General features: G+C 39.4%; 1 long non-coding RNA gene and 1 other non-coding gene across 2 annotated transcripts; one reads left to right on the forward strand and one right to left on the reverse strand.

Annotated features, from left to right (window-relative positions):
- The first annotated feature begins 12224 nt into the window (after positions 1–12224).
- trnav-aac (transfer RNA valine (anticodon AAC)) lies at positions 12225–12297 on the forward strand. The gene has a single exon. It is a non-coding gene; the product is annotated as a tRNA-Val (tRNA).
- Positions 12298–15454: 3157 nt separating this feature from the next.
- Positions 15455–18814, reverse strand: LOC134628460 (uncharacterized). The gene is made up of 6 exons (XR_010573693.1): positions 18603–18814; positions 18373–18484; positions 18174–18264; positions 17003–17090; positions 16773–16906; positions 15455–16639 (listed from the first exon to the last, which is right to left on the reverse strand). It is a non-coding gene; the product is annotated as an uncharacterized LOC134628460 (long non-coding RNA).
- Between the last annotated feature and the right edge of the window lie 3007 nt (positions 18815–21821).

Consider the following 21821-nt stretch of genomic DNA (forward strand, 5'->3'; position numbering starts at 1 on the left):
CATGTCACATAGTGTATGATGTGAAGCAGCTCTCTCTTTATTCCTCTACTGAAATCCTCTGCATTTAAACCTTTCAGACAGATTCCAGTTTTTTCATAGAACTTAAACACAAAAAGTTCATCATGGGGTTCCATGAGGTTCTGTGCTAACACTATTATGGCATCTGTTTATGGATCCACAACTTTCTTTCGGGACGTAAACAGAGAGTGAAAGTCAGTCATAAGATAAGATAAGATAAGATAACCTTTATTAGTCCCACACGTGGGAAATTTGTTTTGTCACAGCAGGAAGTGGACAGTGCAAAAGTTATGAAGCAAAATTAGAATAAAATAAGAATAAATACAGTACACAACTGTACAGAATAGAATAAAATAAAATACTATATACAGTAGAATAAAATATACAACTAGAAAGTGCATTTTCTGAAGAAACTGCAGTGTGAATGCTTGAATCTGAATGTATGGACTGAAATGAATTAATTGCTGAATTTTAAGTTAAAAATGTTGAATGAGATGAAAAATACAGAAATTTTCACCTGAAAACAAAAGTGCTGAACTGCTAAAAGTTGAAAACCACACAGAAGAAGTTGGAAAATAGCTGAAAATGTTTTAATTGTAAATTAGAAAAACAAGAGAAATGAGAAAAGACAATTTAGAGTCAGAAAACATCTGAATGAATATTAAAAGTTCATATTCTTTGAATCACTGAATAACTAAAATGTGATCCCTCCACTTGGATCCACACAGTTTAAAAAGTTTACATCTCTGAGCTTTGAAAGACATGCTGTTGGAAAGAGAAGAATGATGGCGAAGTTTTGAAGGTAAAATGATGGCTGTAGAGCAAACACTGTGGACACAGCAGCAGTTGAAAGAGAAGTGTTTAAGATGAATCTTGGCACAGTGAGAGACAGAGCTCGTTAGGCAGGCAGGTGTGAGCCTGGTTGCTATAGTGACTGCACCCAATGGCTCCATACACACTCTCACAGACATGCACCTCACTTTTGCTGCTTAAAATGAACAGAAAAGTCAGCCCGAAACAAATCGTTCCCAAATGAAAAGTACAAGTCGTATTGATGAAATTCTTTCACCGTGAGTGCCAGCAATGTCTAGTCTACCGGATTCTCAGTTTTCATGCCTGTGGAGTTTATTATATGGATGTGGTGACAGTGGAAAGACACTATGCTCTTCTGATTTTCAAACGAACCTTCTGAGCCATTTTAACATTAGAGTCTATGGAAGAGTTGGAGGGAGGAGGCTGTGCTTTGGTGACATTTATGAAAGAACCATAACACCTAGTACAATAGTAAACACATTGGATGAAAGAGGACAGCGATGGCTACGTTTTGAGGGTAAAATCAGACCGGTAGAGCAAACGCTGCGGACACAGCAGCAGTTTTAAAAAAGATTTTAAGATTAATTTTTTTGCTTCTCTCACTCTACCAGTTGAGCTGTCTCACTCTGGCCCCAACATTCCGTCCCATACACACCCATTATAAACTCTGAAACGGCTGAAAAAACATCATGAAACTTAAACTGGAACTGAAGAAAAAGTATAATAGATATTGAAAAGATAAATACAAGTTGAATAGTTGAATGTCTTGTCTTCGTTTTAAAGTTTGAATGGTGGCTCTATGTCAACGTATGTGGAAGTAGATACAGTTTGAAAATGAGTAAGTTGAATGAGGATTTGATGGGTCTCCCCATTGAAATACATGGGAAATTTTTGTTGAAAAAAGTTGAATAATTTAAAAAATATAAATGTTAAAAATGAGAAAAGTAGAAGCAGTCATGTCCAAAAAGAAGAGGAATCTAACGGTGTTTGAATGGTTTTTCTAAGTTGAACGGTTTTGAAGGAGTTTGATGCCAAAAAACGTACGGAATATATAATAATAAAGATTAGAAGAACAATACTGTGAATGCTTTTACAAGCATTCACACTAATAAGATAAAAATAGAATACAAATGCTATATACAACTGAGTAAAAATGCAGTCATCACATATCCTCTGGTGTCGGGTCGCAAATTTTGAAGCCAATATGATAACCTTATCCCACCAACGCTGTGGAGGTCCAGCTTTTCACATCCAATTAAAATCAAATCACTAATAATGATTCTCTGGAAAATTAGTAGAATTCTTAGAACAGAGTTTATTAAAAATTGTCATATGAACAGCAGAACAGTACATTTAAAAGCAGAAATAACACATAGAAAACAAGCAAACAAAAAGCGAAGCAACCCCGGGGTGTAGAGTCTTAAAGCACAAACAGAAAACAAACACAAAGACAGACAGGAAAGAAGCAGCAGGAAAAAAAAGAGAGAGCCCCAGTGCATATCAGAGTCATCTTATATAGGGACAGTGATCCCCCCCTCCTGTCGTTGGGTATCCTTTCATCCATTGTGTTTTCTTTCATCTTCCACTTATGATATACATGACCCTACACCATAACTTGCAAACCAGTCTCTCATCCATCATTGCACTGGGTCCCTTTGACAGTTTCATGGCCAAAGTGAGTCTGAAAGTCTGCAGAAAAGCAGTTAATCGGTTAATCCATTCAACAATATTGTTGGGCCTGCATGCCAGACATAAACTGCTATCCATGCGGAGCAAGGGTTTACTTGTTCGCCTTCTGGTGTTTGAGGCGAGAACTAGAATCCCTGGTACATGCCCTGCAAAAGCCAGGTTTTTTGTCTTACATAGATATTAAAAGGGCTGTACACTTCGGCTTTACAATCATTCATGCTTTTGTTTTACAGCCATTTAAGGGGCCATATTCTTTTATCTTACAGCCCCAGAAAGGGCTGCAGGCCTTTGCTTTACAGCCATCTTTTGTACAGCCATTTAAAGGGCGGCACACACCGTGAAGCAATCCAGTTAAACACCGCTGCGTGCTTCTGCTGCACAGTTAAATGCAGCTGCATGCCGAGAAGAGTCCTATGCACATCCTTTAGCAGAGCCAAGCTGAATTAACCCTTTGTTGGACTAGTCACAGTTGGCCATTGATATTAATCAACATGTGCTCATACAGCAAGTGGCACAACTTTTTCAATAATATAGTGGGAGATATATATGACCTAAATATATGGGTCATGTGATTTGAACATACAGGAAATGTTTAACACAGTGACTCCACTCTATAAACACTTCGCTGTAAGTATGCATAGTCTATATGAGTATATATGATTACACACAATTTATGAAAGCAACTATGATTACATGTCTAGTGTATACAGGTATATATATCATAATAAAATCCACAACACTGAGTCTCAGCACTGGTGTACCCCAGGGCTGTGCTGAGTCCACTTCTCTACTCTTTTTATAGATATGATTGCAGGCCTGTCCACTCCCACCACCCTCTGGAACACAAACTTGGAGTAATCAGGACCCGGGCAGAGAATGTTCCCTCTAAGCCTGAAGGGAAAAAGCAGGAACACACACATGTAAAGGAAGCGCTTAAAACATGCAGTTATCCTAGATGGGCTTTCATCAAGTCAGCAAAGATGCACAGAAAAGAAGATCAGACACCAAGTAGGGAGGATAAGAAAGACAAACGCAACAACATTGTCATCCCCTATGTAGTCAGTGTATCAGAAAAACTCAGGAGAGTCATGCCAAGCATGACATCACAGTATACTTCAGACCCAGCAACACACTCAGACAGAAACTGGTTCATCCCAAAGACAAAACTCCTAAACACAAACTTAACAATGTGGTGTATGCTGTACAGTGCAGCGAGGAATGCCCAGACCTCTACATCGGAGAGACCAAACAGCCACTTCACAAGCGCATGGCACAACATAGAAGAGCCACCTCCACAGGACAAGACTCAGCTGTCCATCTGCATCTTAAGGATAAAGGTCACTCTTTCGAGGATGCCAATGTTCACATTTTGGACAGAGAGGACAGATGATTTGAAAGAGGAGTGAAAGAGGCCATTTATGTCCACTGTGAGCGACCATCTTTGAACAGAGGCGGTGATTCATGACACCAACTGTCTGCCATCTATAATCCAGTTTTGAGATCCCTTCCCAGACGCCTTAACGCCCACTCACATCCTGGGCCATCTGACCTCAGGAATTCACACGATAGGGTGGGGCTAGGTTTCACAATGAGCTCACCCGAAACCCTGGCTGATTGTGACCCACACCTGTTTTCACACCTTGGCTCATGTGATTAGAGGCTCATTAGGGGGTCCATTGTCCCTCTTGGTGGGTCACTCCCACAGAGCTTAAATCTGGAACTCTCCACCATTTGACCCTAGAACTGAAGAAGCTTCTCGGATGAGAGGTGAAACGTCTTCAAGCAACTTAAAGAAGTCCAGACGCTTTTCTTTCCAAGCTCCTTAGACTTTGTGTCATGATGAGAGACCATGATTTTTGTTTTATGTATCTTGGTGTTCTTACTCTTTCTCATCATTTTCACAGAGGTGTGAAGCATATGTACTCTTTAGCTATGTCGTCTTCTGAATTTTATGACAAGTTTTCTGACTTTTGGACTTCCCCTAACTCAGTACAAGAAAAATGTAAGACAGATGACACTCTCTTATCGCTTTCTTTTTGCCTCTCCGAGTCAGAAGCAAGAAAACCACAAATACACACTAAAAGCTCAAACCACATCCTAACGCTATTCTCTTCACAGAAAACAAATTTCTTTCCACTGATAAAAAACAAAACAAAAAAAACATCATTCACAGGTCCGCAGCAACCGGACATGGCCTAATGTTAAAGACCTCCACCCTAACAGAGCACTTGCTCTTAGACTGCCTGTCTGTTCTGCCTGCCTATTAAACTAAAATATAATTTTAAAATAACATAAAGTGACATTAAGAACCTACCAGTCAGGGTGTGTTCAGTGTTCAGTCATTTCAATGTCTGTAAGATAATTCAGGCTTTACCTTTGCCCTGTATAACACTTCTTTATATCTATCATCTAGTGTGACTTATGAAAGAGAGTTCAAAGAAAAGAACAGAAGAAGCTACGCACTGTTTTTTTGTTTTCTGACAGCAGTAACTTAGTGATATGATCGGTCACATATTTTGAGATTTCATATGAAGAACTGTGAAACACCACAACAGCCACTATGAGTATGTGATTTTTTCAATTCCCTTTGTACTCTTTATCAAGTTACTTAGCACGTCAGCCACCAACGGCACCTTGTAGACTTGTTGAAGCGAAACTCTTTATTTGTTAAAAATGTTTCATGGTTACTATGACTGTGAAGTGAAGTGAAAGTATTATGATTTCAAAATGAGTTCTTAAACAGTTTAAACAGCCACACAAGCCTTAATTTCATCTCTTTGTTTTTGTTTTGTTTTTTTAACTTTTGAAACTTAAATATAAGTTCTGTTTTTATTAGGCTATTTTTAAAAATTGCATGGGAAATATGTTTTCTTGCTTAGAGACTGATATGAAGATTGTGATCTCTTACCTCTGTATAGTATAGAGGTTATTACTCATTGCTACTCAAAGTTTCTGTTACCTAGCAACCGTGCCTTAAGTAGCTACAGCTGTGGTGGACAGCCCATGTTTGACATGTTGGTAAATGGCCTGTATTTGTATAGCGCTTTACACATCCAGTCATCCACCCATTCACACATGTTCAACGGAAATAGAGAAAAGCTTTGTTTTATATCATTTTTTTTTACTTTAAACAGAGAAAATTGTGTTGTTTAATGCATCTGGGAGAACACCACAACCATGCGCTGAGTCCCTTTAGCCAACAATTATTCTAAGTTTGGCTGGTAAAATCATTTGCTAGTGTAGCTCTTGAAACAAGTTTCATTTCATTGTGATGGTACAAATGTAATAGGATTTACATTATTGAGATTTTACTATATATACAAAAATGTTTGAAACAAAAAATGCAGTTGTCTCAAATATTGTATTTCAGTTCAAATTCAAGGTATACATTTCTGTTTTGTATCATTTATACCTGTGTGACTGTCTAACAGAGAAATATTCATACACAGTGACCACTGTCTGAAAGCTTTAGTTATATTTAAGGACAATATCCCATATCCCTAAAATAAACTAAAAAGAAGATATCGGTGGTTCCCTTAATTTTTCCTTCTTTCTCTGTCAGTTCCTGTCCTGCAGCATAAACATCAGTGAGTGGTTCCCTGTATGCAGCTGTTATAGTTTGGGTTGGAGATACTTCTGCAAATACAGGAAGCAAACTTTTAGAAACTGTTTTAAATGTTTTCACCAGTTCCTCAACTACAGAGAACAGCTGTCTATTCTCCCCTTGTTCTCCTCTGCATCTCTTAGCAGCTGCTGGCTCCTTTTTCTCCCCCTCTTCCTCACACACTGCTGAATCAGTTCTGGTGTATCACCAGGGGTGGAGAGTCTCTGTCCCTTCACCTCTCACCTTCTCAGTCTCTCCTGAGTATGGACATTTGCAAAAGGAAATCAACCATGGCAGTTAAGAACAAAAGCAGAAGAAGTTTATCAAATATCGATTAACTTGCAGAATGAAAACACAGTTTTCTAATAGAATCACATGGACACACTATTGTACACTTATGTATTCTAATCAGAGAAAAACAAAACTAAGGGGAAACGGGGCATACGATCCTGCAAAAATGTTGGAGGACTTCTCCATTTACTGTCTGTCTCATTATTCGTGGTTTATACAGGATGAGAGCTCTTTTAACTACAAACTTCAGCACAGCATGGTTGAGTCTGTGTCCTCACCACAGTTCACGGGCCAGACCTTTGGTGAACATCTGCTCGGTTTATGCTAAAACATTTAAGTACGTTTAGCTTCACACTGACAAAGAGACCCAGCTTTGGCAGAAAACTGAACTAACTAACTAACCAAAGCTTCTATGACCCAAAATTGCACTTCTTTATCTCATATTCATTGGGGTTAAATGTGTATTTAAACATCTTTACACTGAAACAAAGGGCAGTTTCACTGGTTTAGCCTACTAGATCAAAGTGGACTGTGCATGGCCCTAAATTGAGTTTGACATCGCTGAAGTAGGTTATACCATGGCTGGGAACTAAAGCTGCACCTGATACTACACACCTAAATAAAACCAGCAAAGTATTGTGGGAGTTAGTGTCTCATTAAACATGGAAGGCATTGTTAACAACTACTGATGTGCTGCTGAATGTTTGCTAAGTAATCAAAACAAACTTAACACAACTTGTATTAATGCAATTTTACTCAGTACTGCTGTTCCCAGACATGGAAAGCGTGAATGAACAGACGTGTCCAACTGATTGAAAAGTGACAGGATATCATGTACGTATGCTGATGTATGGATGCTGATGAAGTTAGAAAGGGTTTAGAACTTGTGATTGTTATTTTTTAGTGATTAAATCAACTGAAGGCATTTTTAGGAAAACCTGATTATAATAAATTACAATAGAAGTAATTTAAACATTAAGTAATAAATGCACAAACAAGCTTTTCAGTATAACTCTGAGGCAGGATCTTCCTATTTTTACTATACAAATGCAAAAATAACAGTTTGGGGATGTACAAAGGAAGAAAATGAAACATTATTTAGTGTCAGATCCATCATGCATACACATATTAATGAAGGAACTGTTAATGTCAGTAAACCATATTGTGACATTCAGGCATTAACCTGACAGACTTTTTAGATCTTTCTGAGTTTTATTAATTAAATTCATTTTGATGACATTTCAGTATGTTGGTAACAGATCTGTGTCATGGTTCTCGGTCATTTGACCCAGCGTTTTGAGTTTCTTGTGTTTTGGTGTCTATTATGTATAATGATATACTTTAGGTTCATTTAGTAGACTTGAGTTTATTCTATGTTTTGAGTTCTTATATTCCCTGTTTAGTTCCTCGTCCATTAGGTTCACATTGTGTCTCTGTCATGTGTCCCTCTCTGTGTTTTCGTGTTTATGTGCATCCCATTCTTCTCCTCTCTCTCATGTCCCCTCACTCCCTCTCTCGTCTACCTTTCCTCCACTCCTGTGTCAAGCTCGTGTCTTGGATCATGTCTCACAGTTTCCTATTTTATTTGGACAGTCTTGCATTCCATGCTCAGTGTTTCTTGTTGTGTCTAATTTGTCTCAGCTGTGTTTCCCGTTCCCACGTCATTCCTTGTGTATTAAAACCCTCTGTTTCCCTTTGTCTGTTGTTGTGATCTCCCTCATTCCCTGCTGTTTGGTTTCTCTGTTGCCAAACTGCCTTTTGAGTTCAGTTTGTCTCTTTGAGTCTGCGTTTGGGTCCATTCCTCCCTGCTTCACACAGCTATTCATGACAATCAGTCACTGAAAGTTAAAAAAACATCACTCTGTGTGTACTGTGTTTTGTGGGAAGTTGTGGCTGAAAGTCACTCACTATGAAAACCAGTCTGGCTGCCTGTAACAACCAGTACAAGGAGCATATTTGTATGTGTCTTGTATCACAATTCTCCATGTCCACACCTTTTGATCACAAAATCGGCATAGCTCCACTTTGGTAGATACCAACAGGTTTTTAACACCAAAAGGGTTTTTTATACTGGCACAGTTAGTAAATCTGGGCGTATTTAGTTAAAGAAAATACTGAGATTTAATTCTAATTATTTATTTATTTATTGTTAGTTAATAGTTTCTTGTTATTGTTAAAAGACTTTTGTGTTTTTGTGTACAGTGAAATTCACCGACTATATACCAGTAGATGGCAGTAGCAGCAAAGATAAGTGAGTGACTGCCACAATAATTTTACCCAAGCTAATCTGCCATTTTTGGGGGGGATTAGAGATCTGATCTAGGTTATCGTATTAAGATTTGGGACACATCGTCAGTAGTGGACCTTGGATTCATTGGGTGTTTCGGCCATTATCATTAGACACCCTCATCCAAGGAGGCCCTGCCAGGGTTGATCAGGCCCCGGAGTGTGTCACTGGTTTATGTTAAATTGTTATTTCTCTTATTCTTTCTTCTCTTTAGTCTTCTACAGTTTATTTTCTCCTATCTATTCACTGTAACTGAGAAATACTACTCACCTCTTTGGCATTTATGGAGCCTCACTTCATCACAGTGATAGAAAAGGTGATAGAGAGAAGGCGATGCTGGCTGAAGACGAAGTTCTTGGTGGAGGAGGAGGTGGCGGAGGTTGAAGAAAGCGTACGTATGCATGCATACATACGTACGTGTACATGTACATAACATTATGGAATTTAATTTAATTTTTTTTAAATTTTCTATTTTATCTATTTCATTACGCGGGCATTTTGCCGTACTACAGGCAGAAATATTGCCGGGTTCCACTGTACTGTACTTGGAAAAAACAGGTAATTTCTAAATTTGATATATAAACCCTTTGTAAATCATGTTCACTATAGTCTATTTACCAATACAAGTAAAGACATTACACAGAAAAACACATGGAAACATTGGAAATCAGTTTTTGGCAGACGATCTCTTTTTGGCACAACACTGGAGGTAAAGCAGGTATGATCCTTTATATCTTGAGTCTGAATGTCCAGACACAAATTCAGTTATCCCTGAGTTGTTTAAAAGTTTAGAATTTCTCTGGTTCATTATCTTTAGTCAGTTTAGTCAGTAATCGCTCAAGATTAGTTCCCAAGTACTCCTGAATTAAAAGAAATATTCAGGATGTTCGGCGCTGTTTTCTCCCACAGGTGAACTCAGGTGAAATGAAAGTAGTGAATGCCCTCCTCCTGGAACAATGATGACTCAAAAAAGCTCCTTGGAGTAAGGAGATCAGGTTCAGAAGTGGTTATTTCTAAGAATGTATATCTGTATTTATAAATTACAAACTAAGGACGAGTAATGCTTAAGGAATGAGGAATTAAACAGTGACCAATGCCATGTTTAACAATGTGTTATTGTTATCCACTGTTCTATGTATGTTTATGAGTGCATGATCCTTTTTTTCTATCAAATAACCTAAAAAATGACTGACTGCACCTTTTAATAATACTAATTTAAAATAAATAAATAAATAAAGATAATCCAGCAGTCCATAGGAAATAATGTGTGCACTATGTCACTAAAGTTATTTTAACTGCACATTTAAAAGTAAACATAAATTAACAAAAGAGTGACATGACTTTGAAGACAGATGTAATCAGGTGGAAAGTGCAGAATAAGATAGGATAAACCTTTATTAGTTCCACATGTGGTAAAAAAAAAAATTTGGTCACAACAGAAATTACAAGTTTAAGAAAAACACAATAATAGGATAATACTATACAACAAAAATTTAATACTATATACAATAGAATAAAGTAATATACAAAATAGAATAACATGCTTTGTTATGGTAGGAAAAATAGCACTTGGCAATATTGCACAACAGGGAGACAGTTACAGTTGTGTATGGGATGTGTGTGTGTGTGTCTGTCTGCACATGTGTGGTCATCTGCAGTGACCGTGTTGTAGAGTCGGACAGCAGTTTGAAGGAAAGACCTGCGAAATCTCTCCGTCCCACATCGTGGGTGCCGCAGCCTGCCACTGAAGGAGCTGCTCAGTGCTGTCAGAGTCTCCTGCAGGGGGTGGGAGATGTTGTCCAACATGGACGACAGCTTAGCCACCATTCCTGAACGGTGGAATCGTGAATGCTGACTGGTGTCTCTATAGGGATTCAGTATTTTCTTTGATAACCATTTAGCTCTTATGGCATGAAATTGCTTATTTGCTTTTCTACATTCTGATATTTGTTTCATAATTGATTGATAGAGTGTATAAAATAAGTCGATAAATAAGATGTTAAAAAACCAAACATTATAGATTTGGAGGGAGTTTGTTTGGCACATGTTGACTGCATTCTAATCAGAACAGGAGGCGAGAGCAGAGAACAAGAGTGCAGCAGTTTGGTGAAACGAAAGGTGAAGAAGAGGTGAGCATCCAAAAGACGAACAAGAGGACAGTTTAAAAGGAGGCATTATGGCACAATAAAAGCACAAGCTGTAAGACCAGAGATTCATTCATATTTTTACTATTTTTTTCTTTAGCTCTTACTCCCACTGCTTACAATAAATAAAATATATATAACAAACAAGGAGAACTCAAATTGCATTGATTGTTTATTTCAGTATCTTTCTGTGACTTCAACCTTTAGGTAATGTATAATGTTTGACATTTTATATAAATTTTACTATAAAATATAGTAAATAATATTAAATTGGTGCTGTTATTGAGTGAAATTCAAAAGATTTCAGGTCTTTACTTAGCCCCAGTCCTAGCAACGCGCCTGTTTATGACCACATTATTAAAAGATACAAGGTTTCTCGTATCCTTTAATAATGATTCGTTTGCTGCATCACGGGACCTCTTTAGTTAGTTGAAGTTTTATTGTGATTTTACTTTAAGACATTAAACTGGCCACGTTTTGAATAACATTTCTAAAAACAGAGCTACGCTGGACATAAGCAACTGGGTTAATGTGACGCCCTGCATATTTTAAGGATTACGATAAACTTCATGATCAAAATGCATCTTTTTAAATCAGTTGTGTTGTTAAATGAGTTTTGTGTCAATGTGCACAGTGAAAAACTCACCTGATGTAGTGGTAAGGTGATTTTCACCACTGTCGACAAGGACAAATGAGTGACTGGCACAGGTATTTTCTATACAAACAAAAAATTCGCACTGAAAAGCCTGAGTGGGAATTTTTGTTTACATAGAAAGTTAAAAAAAAAATGTTTTGAGGTCTTTCCCGTGTTTTCAAATCTGTGTTGCAGTGAGTTTTTCGGATACACATCAAACACACACACAGAACAACAAAATGTGTAAAATTACATGCACTTCTCGCTCATTTTTTGAGAATTTCACCACTTTTAGTTTTCATGGAAAATAGCTTGTGTTATTCATGACATTACATCATTTAAAATAACTTTCTAAAGTCAGTAAATAGCTGCCACTTAAGTATAAATCTAAATCATACAAATCATTTTTGCATTATCCTGAAAAAAAAAAAAAAGCAAAAACAGTTGTGCTGTTTTTTCATAATAAATGGGTAGGGGTGCAGTAAAAGTAACCTAGACTCTGCACAGCTCCAAACTTCCTCTGCCAATGACATAGGTTTAAAAAATGTGCGTTGGAGCTTCATGGTATGGATTTCTATAGCCAAGCAACTCAATATGTATGTGGCCAAGAACTTTAGTGCATGTAGGGAATCTTACCACAGTTTATCAAGCATAAATATTGACAGAAAATATATTAAAGGAAATGCATTCATGAAAATCACCGTCACAGTTCAGAAAACTGAGCAGAAGAGAAAGGTTTACGCAGTTTCCGTAGTGTAGTGGTTATCACGTTCGCCTAACACGCGAAAGGTCCCCGGTTTGAAACCGGGCGGAAACATGATTACTTCAAAATGGCAGTGCGAGCAGCTTCCTTCCTCTGTTATAGAGATTGAAAATGTGACGTCGTTATGTCTGTGAAGGTTCTCAGTCATCCAGGTCATCGTAGTCAAAGGAGTTTGCAAAGAAAAGCGTCTGGACTTCTTTAAATTGCTTGAAGACGTTTCACCTCTCATCCGAGAAGCTTCTTCAGTTCTAAGGTCAAATGGCCGAGAGTCCCAGATTTAAACCCAGTGGGAGTATCCCCCCAAAGAGGGACAAAGGACCCCCTGGTGATCCTCTAATCACATGAGCCAAGGTGTGAAAGCGGGTGTGGGGCCTAATCAGCCAGGGTTTCACAGCAAAATGTGACGTCATTCAGCGGTAAAACCGCAAAGGATTCTGGGAACTCGTGGCAAGAGGTACTAGCGCACGCAGGCTTTCAATTGAAATCAGTTACACAGCGATAAAAAGAAACCCAAAAAATGGCAAGAAGCTGTTGTATTATTAACTGCAATAGCCGGTCGCATGACAGCCACGGGAAGCCGACGGGTAAAGAGATCGGTTTTTATCGGATTACGTCGTGGAAGAGGAATTGTTTAAGCCATGTTTCCAAAGTAACAAAGAGCCGACGGATGGCCTGGATATACCAAATATAACGTCCCAGAACACTCCAGCTCACATGTTAGTCTCCTCCAAGCATTTCCACAAAGGTCAGTGTTTTGTAGTAGTTAATACGTCATTTTTGATAACATAATTGGTGATATAGGTTACAAGCAAGTCTGGCGCTGAACAGAAATTGTCACGCTATGCTCGTTTGTTTATTGTGCATAAATAGTGAATTGTCCTGACAGAATATTGCGTTTCGCTTCTGTTATTACCACGGTACATTGACAAAATCATATACTTTTATTCACAGGATAAAACAGTTTTTTGTATCACTAATTGCCCAGTACAGTTACAGCATACAATATTATTGTCGGCGATCGTGGCTCAAGAGTTGGGAGTTCGCCTTGTAATCGGAAGGTTGCCGGTTCGAGCCCCGACTTGGACAGTCTCGGTCGTTGTGTCCTTGGGCAAGACACTTCACCCGTTGCCTACTGGTGGTGGTCAGAGGGACCGGTGGCGCCAGTGTCCGGCAGCCTCGCCTCTGTCAGTGCGCCCCAGGGTGGCTGTGGCTACAACGTAGCTTGCCATCACCAGTGTGTGAATGTGTGCGTGAATGGGTGGATGACTGGATATGTAAAGCGCTTTGGGGTCCTTAGGGACTAGTAAGGCGCTATATAAATACAGGCCATTTACCATATTGTCACTGCTACATTTCTGTAATGCGTACCAGAAATTATTTCCACTACTAATTAATTACCGTTGAGCTCAAAGGTCCTATTAATACGTACGATGGTCTTTTGTTCTACACGGTGCATTTCAAGGTCCTGTACCCATCCGTCGGTAAACTGTACCTGGGCTTGTTGCAGTGACCTGAAGTTACTAAAAACTTCATGAGTGTATGTACTCACTCCAAAAACTATATCATTATAAATATGAGCGTGGTGAAAGTTGGGCAGCACGCTGACATCTTTTGTCCACTCTGTGTGCTCGTAAGGGTCTGACCCTTTCACTCCTTTGATTTTTTCCTCATACCTTTTCTTTGCCTTTTCGTCGAGTCTGTCTTTGTACGGACTGGCATTGTTCTCCTTCGTTTTGTACATTCCTTTTTTGGGGAGCAAAGAAAAACCAAGAAGGTATTGGAACCGGAGAATGAACGTTTTGCGGTGCTGCAAATGCTTGCATTTGATGCGGTACTTGGATTGTTTTGTCACGAGTTCCCGGCATGCAATGCGCGAAAGTCACGTGGTCTGTTAAGAGTTCGCCTAGTAATCGGAAGGTTGCCGGTTCGAGCCCCGACTTGGACAGTCTCGGTCGTTGTGTCCTTGGGCAAGACACTTCACCCGTTGCCTACTGGTGGTGGTCAGAGGGACCGGTGGCGCCAGTGTCCGGCAGCCTCGCCTCTGTCAGTGCGCCCCAGGGCGGCTGTGGCTACAATGTAGCTTGCCATCACCAGTGTGTGACTGTGTGTGTGAATGGGTGGATGACTGGATATGTAAAGCGCTTTGGGGTCCTTAGGGACTAGTAAGGCGCTATATAAATACAGGCCATTTACCATTACTTACGCTACTGTGTCCTTCACACACATGGAGAAATCACAAACTGCCATTCATTATTTTTGTAACAATTACAATAAAGAGATATTTATGTGATGTTACATTTTCCTGACAACCGACTGACTGTGATGACTCCTCCAAAATATGCTATTTTGTCCTGCTAGTTAAGCCCACTGTCTGTTCTCAGCCCTCCTCCTGTTTCACTGGCATATATCCATCACCAGAGGGCTCCACCGACCTGCCTGTTGACATCAGAGCAAACCCCTGTGTCATGTGACCTGGCTGGAGCTGCAAAGCTGGACTCAGACGTGGCCCAGGCAAGTTCAAAGGCAGTTGTGGAAAAGAGAGCAGGGAGCATGGTAAAGCACTGGAAGGATGAGGTGGAAAAAGGAAGCGTGTAGATTCAGTGGACTTATCAACATCCTCCATGTCCTCATCCTGACTCAGCTGCTCCTCTCCCCCACTGCTAACACCTGAATCCAAGCTGGGAAGCTCCGGGCTGTCAGCCTGCTGTTTCTCCACTCGCTCATAATCAGAATAAACTTGCCAAACACACCTCTGCTGCTTCCAAACAGCCTCTGAAAATCTGCCTTTTGTTCATTCCCTCCCTCCTTCTCTTCCTCACCCTCAGGTTCCTCATCATGGCTATCAGTCATATTGATGCTATCTGCCTCCATGCTCTCTTCACTGACCTCTTCACAACTGCACATGCCTGAATCTAGACTCCGAAGCCTAAATCAATCATTTTCTTTCTTTCTCTCTTACTTCAGTGCTGTCTTTACTTATTATTACTTACTTTACTTGTTACTTACTTTACTTATTTACCCTTCATTTAATTATTATTATTAATGTCTGCATTCAAATCTTTTGCATAAGACTGCCCCAGCCAGATTTCATTCCTTTACTGCAGCATCCTTCAGTTACTGTTTGTTTGGAGGGCTTTTTCTGTTTTGTCTTCACTTAACAAGAAACATGTGTTGTGTGACTATAAAAGTTTATTCTTTTATCATCGTTTGATTCTTTTATTATGAACATACTGTGGTGGAGAACAAACCACCCTCCCCCCAAAAAGTCATGTCACAGTTAAGAACCTTGGTAGAACTTTATAATAATATCACACTTTTAAGCATTATTGAGGTAATAACAAGTGTTGTTGGAATTTATTTTTTATCTTTAAGGCTAATACTTGATGATTAGCATCACACATTTGTTTATCCTTTACTGCACACAGTGTATTATAAAACAGTCCTGGATTCACTCTGATGCTGGCAGGCATAAACAGGGGGAAGACCCTTCACAGGAATGTGGATAGAGGTTGTGATAGCTACAAGACAAACCCCTTCTTTAACTCTACAGGCCAGACTGGAGAACGACAGGTGGTTGCCATGGTAATGGGAGTGTTGCCTGCGAAAGGGTCATCTCCATATAAGGCTGATATCCAGAGAGGTGCAGAAGAAGAAACGTGCACCAGTATCAGACCGAAGGCCACCCTCAACTGATTCCACCAATCATGTTAACATTCTGTTTCTGTGACCCGCCATAAAAGTCTATACTGTTTGGGTGTGGTTTGTTCGTTGGGTCTCCTGAGTGAGCAAAGAGACACGGCAGCCGTTTTTTAACTTGAGCCTTCAAATGCTTAATAAATTTAAGACAATGCACTTTGAGCATGTTTGTCTTCTCTCTCTCAAAAATGAACCTAACAGTGTGTACTTCATGTTTTATATAGAATTACTCCTCCTCAGTATGTCATTTTAAAATACAGATATATTTATACATCTGTTACTACTACATCATGTACAGCTATCACTAATAGTAACTCACTGTTAGTATGAATTAAACACTTGCTAATACCTTACTAAAACATTAATAATTCTTAACATTGTGACATTATTATTAAGTGCAACAAAAAAATTAAATTTTATGTAGATCCCATACATCTGTGAATTTAAATGGTACAGATTGTAATGTGTGCCGTAAAGATTTACTGCAATTCCACATGTTTCGTTTTTTCTTTCTTCCAGCTGGTGACACCCATGATGCAGTGGGGCTCCAGTCACTCCAGGCTCCCTCGTGGTGCTGAAAAATAGACCGCACACGAACGCGTGCCTTGTACCTCTTGCCTTGTATCAGCAAATTTGGCTCCAGCTCTGCCTTGCACTCTTGCCCACATTGAATGCAACGTTTTTTGTGCACAGCGGGATCCTGACACACAGAAAGCAGTGCGAGGTTGAGAATAAATCTTGCTTGGATTCACACGGTTGTCATTTAAACGTGCACTTTTAAGATCACTTTACACTTAAACTTGTTCACATTGTGTCACAAAATCTAAACTTACACTCCATGACTGATCCTGCTTCTTCCACTGCACTTCACTTCTGTATGAACTGATCCTTTCATGTTTGGGGACTTGGGACAACCAGGAAACAGAGGTGAAGTTGACTTTTGGCTCCGCAGGAGGATTCACCTTTACTGCAAGATCACACGCACAGTTGTTTTAGGTCACCATGAATAGCTCACATTGTAAATATCAAAGAGCAAATATATTATACTGTAGATTCCACTCACTATGACAGGATGGCTTGAAGGAAGTAATTACACTCTGCTTCATTTGGTTGCAGCTCAGATTAAGGGACAACACATGGAAAGACAGAAACTGGAAAAAAAAAAGTTTGTCAAACTTCAAATTTGATTTAAAGTCAAAAATGGAGTCACAAATAGCCAATCAGACAAGAGAGTAGGTATAAACAGAGAGCAGCCAAAAAGAGAGAAGAGATAAAGCTTCTTTTTGACAGATAATGAGTAGATTTATCACTGCTCAGTACAAGACTAAAGCGGTGCAGTTTGAACTGTTCAACAGGCAAAAGTCTAGTAAAATAGGAATGAAAATATCAGAAGCGGAAAATGAGAAATAATAGATTCAGTTAAAAGGATTTTTCTATATTTTCAGATTTCATTGCAATTTCACTTTCTTGCCATTAAAAATAAGCTGCACAAAAGCTATAATTACCTTTAATTTCACTTCAAATGCAGAACATGGAAAAGTAAAAGAGCATGAGCAAAAAAAACATTTTTAAAGATCCCTGCTCACTGACCCCTCTCTCTCGCTTTCGTTAACTGCGGTATATGTGCTTGATATTATTATTATCGAATCTATTATTGTACGATCTACTGTACAATATAAAACAAATGGTAAATGGCCTGTATTTGTATAGCGCCTTACTAGTCCCTAAGGACCCCAAAGCACTTTACACATCCAGTCATCCACCCATTAACACACTGGTGATGGCAAGCTACATTGCAGCCACAGCCACCCTGGGGCGCACTGACAGAGGCGAGGCTGCCAGACACTGGCGCCACCGGGCCCTCTGACCAGTAGGCAACGGGTCAAGTGTCTTGCCCAAGGACACAACGACTGAGACTGTCCAAGCCGGGGCTCAAACCGGCAATCTTCGGATTACAAGGCGAGCTCCCAACTCCTGAGCCACGATCGCCCATCGTGGCTTAAGATGGGCGATCATCTTGAGCCATGATGGGCCATGAGGAGACTTTATGGCGCCATGAGGAGACTGTTGTTGTGATTTGGCGCTATGTAAATAAAATTGAACTGAATTGATAATTTGGCAAACCAGTTTTTAAATTAATCCAACATCGATCACTACTTGGACTACAAACAAATATAGGATATATGATTGTATATCTTGGGCTTGAAAACAATTAGATTTATTCACACACTCACAGTGTATGTTCCTTTAAAGATCAGGGAGCACTTCTTTAGGGTGGGTCTGGAGACATCAAAAGGCTTTAGGTGACAGGAAGCGCTGTAAGAACTGAGAAAAACAGTATTAATCTCTTTTTGGTGCACATGATGACAGGTGTGATTTATGTATTCTGAGTATTATGTATTGAGGATTTCTCTTTGTGACAGAGGTCCTTACAGGCGGCGAGATTTATATTGAGCATGTATCGTGCATGCAGCGTCATCAGACACATATTTGCTGTTCCACAAACAGGTGATATTTCTATTGTAGTCAGTGTAGCAAGTGAGATCTGTGAGAATTATAACAGGAGAGAGATGGGATGAAAATGAGTAAATATGTCAAACATCAGATCTTAAAGTTAGTTATACGATATAAATCAAGAGGGGGGAAAAAAGAAGACGACTAACTCTCTGGAAGGCTGGGACACTCCTCACTTTTGCAGACCAGTAGCAGTAGCAGCAGAATAAACAGGGAAAGGGTTTTCTTGTTTCTCTCCATTCTTCAAGTCGTCAGTTTTCTTATTTAGAGACCGCTGGGATGGTTTGTTTCCAAAGCTTAGTCACTCAAAGAGTTGAAGGATTGTACTCACTTCAGGGATTGACTGACTGCTTCTTGATTCTCCTGCACAGATAAGTATACATGAATAAAGTAAAAAATCATGTGGCTGATAAGATACAGATGTCACTCTGATTCTTCACTCTTTTTTTTGTGCAGGCAGTCACACACAAACACATATAGGAATACATATATACGAATACAACAAGAATAAGCAGTCCTATAAATAGGTGATAAAACAGAAGATGTTTCACATCCTGCCTCATTTTGTCCTCTGTGCTTCCACTTACACAGACTAAGAAAACAGTCAACGACTTCAGTCAGTGACTTACCTGCTGGTTGACCGGCGACTGATCTGCTCTCAACTGCTGATTTGATTCCACCTGATATACTGTCAAAGAGCATCATGTGACATCTTTGCGTGTCACCTGAACCACCCAAGGTCACTGCCAGAAATCGAGATGAGCTCTTGAATACACAAAACTCTTCTGACGAACATTTGAACTCCTGAAAGTTGATCTTCCTTTCTAAATGTTTAATGTTAAGCCTTTACTTTCCTCTAATCCAATTATTCAGCTGATTAATAAGGTTTTATTCAATAGTATCTACTGGGCACCTGTCTTTACAAGTCCAAGCTGATACCTTTAAACATATAGTTCAGTGGAAACTGGCTCCTCCTGGGTTTTTCCTTCAGTTTTATCTGTTTTTATTCATTCTTTTTCTTCTTTGACTTAAGTATAGACTCATTTCCTCCAGGATGTTGCATTTTTGAGTGCGCACAGCAACACATACAAAAACACAGTGTGTTATGTACTTGAATGCATTAGCAGTAGCTGTGTTTGCATGTGGTCCACAGTGACATTTAAACTGTATGAAAAACAGGATGAAAAATTAAATGTGTTTGTTCAGAGTTCATGTTTCGCATCCAACTGCAAGCTAACCTAGAAACGCAAACTTCTCCTTTTATAGTGATCAGTACAAACATGTTAAGTTTAAATGGTCAGTGCTGAAGTTTTAGGTTCTCTATGTGTTTAGATTCTTATTTGCATGATATATAAAATCACATATGGTATTCGGATCTCAAACTTATGGCCAGAGTCTTTAAATGATCTTTGGCTAAAATCTATTTCACAATTTAAAACAGTTGATTTTAACAAGAACTTGTTCTGCCAGATCTATAAATGCTGAACTGCATTTACAGTAATCTGTAGCAGATGGCTAAAACACGTCAAATAAATTATAATTTGGGTGTTGTGATTTATATATAGCCAGTCAGTCAGATTCATGTTAAGTGCCTTAAATTAAAATTTATCTCTTAGACTTTTTCAGGTAACATTGGTAATACTTTTCTACATCAGCTATTATAACAGCTGGAGTTCCACAGGGTTCTATCTTGGGGTCTTTTTTCTTTGTACATGCCCCCTCTAGGTCAAATTATTTGCCAACATAACATGATCTCTGTTTTGGACTACAGGGTGGGCCATTTATATGGATACACCGTAATAACATGGGAATGGTTGGTGATATTAAAGTCCTGTTTGTGGCACATTAGTATATGTGATGGGGCAAACTCCTCAAGATGGGTGGTGACCATGGTGGCCATTTAGAAGTCGGCCATCTTGGATACAACTTTTGTTTTTTCAATAGGAAGAGGGCCATGTGACACATCAAACTTATTGGTAATGTCACAAGAAAAACAATGGTGTGCTTGGTTTCAACGTAACTTTATTCTTTCATGAGTTATTTACAAGTTTCTCACCACTTATAAAATGTGTTCAATGTGCTGCCCATTGTGTTGGATTGTCAATGCAACCCTCTTCTCCCACTCTTCACACACTGATAGCAACACGACAGGAGAAATGCCAGCACAGGCATCCAGTATCCGTAGTTTCAGGTGCTGCACATCTCGTATCTTCACACCATAGACAATTGCCTTCAGATGACCCCAAAGATAAAAGTCTAAGGGGGTCAGATCGGGAGACCTTGGGGGCCATTCAACTGGCCCACGGCGACCAATCCACTTTCCAGGAAACTGTTCATCTAGGAATGCTCGGACCTGGCACCCATAATGTGGTGGTGAACCCAGGGCTGGACTGGGACAAAAAATCGGCCCGGGCATTTTGACTAGAGACTGGCCCACCAGGATAGAGATTGAAAATGTGACGTCATTCAGGGGTAAAACCGCAAAGGATTCTGGGAACTTGTGGCAAGAGGTACTAGCGCACGCAGGCTTTCAATTGAACTCAGTTACACAGCGATAAAAAGAAACCCAAAAAATGGCAAGAAGCTGTTGTATTATTAACTGCAATAGCCGGTCGCATGACAGCCACGGGAAGCCGACGGGTAAAGAGATCGGTTTTTTTTATCGGATTACGTCGTTGAAGAGAAATTTTTTAAGCCATGTTTCCGAAGTAAGAGCCGACGGATGGTCTGGATATACCAAATATAACGTCTCAGAACACTCCAGCTCACATGTTAGTCTGCTCCAAGCATTCCCACAAAGGTCAGTGTTTTGTAGTAGTTAATACGTCATTTTTCTTAACATAATTGGTGATATAGGTTACAAGCAAGTCTGGCGCTGAACAGAAATTGCTCCTTTATTTATTGTGCATAAACAGTGAATTGTCCTGACACAATATTGCGTTTCGCTTCTGTTATTACCATGGTAAATTGACAAAAACATATACTTTTATTCACAGGATAAAACAGTTGTTTTGTATCACTAATTGTCCAGTGCGATTACAACATACAATATTATTGTCACTGCTACATTTCTGTAATGCGTACCAGAAATTATTTCCACTACTAATTAATTACCGTTGAGCTCAAAGGTTATATTAATAAACGGTTAACGAATGTGTATTTATGACGACGATTTGTGAGACTGGTAAACTTACCTTTGTTTGTACGATGGTCTTTCGTTCTACACAGTGCATTTCAAGGTCCTGTACCCATCCGTCGGTAAACTGTACCTGGGCTTGTTGCAGTGACCTGAAGTTACTAAAAACTTCATGAGTGTATGCACTCACTCCAAGAACTGTATAATTATAAATATGAGCGCGGTGAAAGTT

The sequence above is a fragment of the Pelmatolapia mariae genome, linkage group LG6, assembly GCF_036321145.2.
Source record: "Pelmatolapia mariae isolate MD_Pm_ZW linkage group LG6, Pm_UMD_F_2, whole genome shotgun sequence".
Taxonomy (NCBI): Eukaryota; Metazoa; Chordata; class Actinopteri; order Cichliformes; family Cichlidae; genus Pelmatolapia; species Pelmatolapia mariae.